The following is a 521-nucleotide window of genomic DNA, read 5'->3' on the forward strand; positions in this document are numbered from 1 at the left end:
CTAACATTATACAACAGAAATTTAAAGGAACAACTAGGGGTGGGCAAACATTTTAACTGTTACTCTTGCTGCGATGATGAGCTGCTAACATGTAAGAAGGGTCACTTTTGTAGTGGCATCTTCGATGCAATCTTTTTGTTACGCTTGGCTTCTGAGCAATAATTCTTCTTTTAGTTGAAAACAACTTTGAACCACATAAATTTGCCTTACAAGTTATTGAACAACTTTAACTGTTGCTGCGATGATGAGTTGTTAACATGTAAGAAGGGTCACTTTCGTAGTGGCATCTTCGATGCAATCTTTTTGTTACGCTTGGCTTCTGAGCAACAATTCTCCTCTTTAGATGAAAGCAACTTCGATCTCTTAAATTTGCTATGTTTGTTTGGATCTCTGGTNGAATAACTTCCTCGTGTAGCATAATATCCAACTTTAGCTAATATGTCAACCCTAGGGGCGGACAAAAGTTCAACTCTTACTGCTATGATGAGCTGCTAACATGTAAGAAGGGGTCACTTTTGTAG

At 38.1% G+C, this 521-nt stretch overlaps 2 non-coding genes across 2 annotated transcripts; both read left to right on the forward strand.

Moving 5' to 3' along the window:
- Positions 1-67: 67 nt before the first annotated feature.
- Positions 68-160, forward strand: LOC111787241. Its single transcript, XR_002813926.1, has one exon. It is a non-coding gene; the product is annotated as a small nucleolar RNA R24 (small nucleolar RNA).
- A 75-nt stretch (positions 161-235) lies between these two features.
- LOC111787242 lies at positions 236-328 on the forward strand. The gene has a single exon (XR_002813927.1). It is a non-coding gene; the product is annotated as a small nucleolar RNA R24 (small nucleolar RNA).
- The last annotated feature ends 193 nt before the right edge of the window (positions 329-521 follow it).

This window comes from Cucurbita pepo, unplaced genomic scaffold, assembly GCF_002806865.2.
Source record: "Cucurbita pepo subsp. pepo cultivar mu-cu-16 unplaced genomic scaffold, ASM280686v2 Cp4.1_scaffold007549, whole genome shotgun sequence".
NCBI classification, from domain to species: domain Eukaryota; kingdom Viridiplantae; phylum Streptophyta; class Magnoliopsida; order Cucurbitales; family Cucurbitaceae; genus Cucurbita; species Cucurbita pepo.